Raw genomic sequence first — 648 nt, 5'->3', positions numbered from 1 at the left:
ACTGACACAATATCACAGACAGCAGGTCAGTACTGCAGGTCCTGTTTCTGTCTGTAGAAGGAGTTGCTGTCTCAGCTGTCTGGACCAATCAAAGAGTCTCCCCGTGAACAGCCCGCCCCCTCCTCCTGTCAGCAGCCAATCAGCATGTACCTGGGACGCTTCCTCAAACCGTACTTCAAGGACAAACTGACCGGTCTGGTAAGACACACGCAGTACGTTCACGCCGTGTCCGAAAACAAATTATTGTGACTCAAACCGCTCCACCCGCTGATCGCTGATTTTCTCCGTATCGCTCAGCTCGACACAAACACAGTGCGACTGTTGACAGCTGACCAATGAGACGCTGTGTTCGTCTGTCCCCAGGGTCCTCCAGCCAATCAGGAGACAAAGGAGAAGGCCAGCAGGATGACTGGCTGTCTGGACGACAAAAAACTGAAACTGAAACGATGTAAGAATAAAGACGTCTTCTGGTCTCGAAGTGAACATTCAGGGAAATGCGGGCGTTTTTCTTTCCGTAGATTCTACTATTAAACATTTCTTTTGATTGATCTTTGATGTAACATCTCTGCCTGTCTGTCCTCCTGTCTCTCTGTCTCTGTCTGTGTCTCTGTCTCCAGGGGAGAGCTGGCAGAAGACTCTGTTGATCCA

General features: G+C 49.8%; 1 long non-coding RNA gene across 2 annotated transcripts; it reads left to right on the top strand.

Moving 5' to 3' along the window:
* Nucleotides 1–11: 11 nt before the first annotated feature.
* On the top strand, nt 12–648 carry LOC121939637. Of its 2 annotated transcripts, XR_006105497.1 has the most exons (4): nt 14–25; nt 58–198; nt 364–448; nt 618–648. It is a non-coding gene; the product is annotated as an uncharacterized LOC121939637 (long non-coding RNA). The 2 variants fall into 2 exon arrangements; XR_006105496.1 differs by having other exon boundaries at nt 12–198.

This window comes from Plectropomus leopardus, unplaced genomic scaffold (genome assembly GCF_008729295.1).
Source record: "Plectropomus leopardus isolate mb unplaced genomic scaffold, YSFRI_Pleo_2.0 unplaced_scaffold53676, whole genome shotgun sequence".
Classification (NCBI taxonomy): Eukaryota; Metazoa; Chordata; class Actinopteri; order Perciformes; family Serranidae; genus Plectropomus; species Plectropomus leopardus.
The sequence above is the reverse complement of the archived record's forward strand: the minus strand, read 5'-3'. Positions and strand labels throughout refer to the sequence as shown.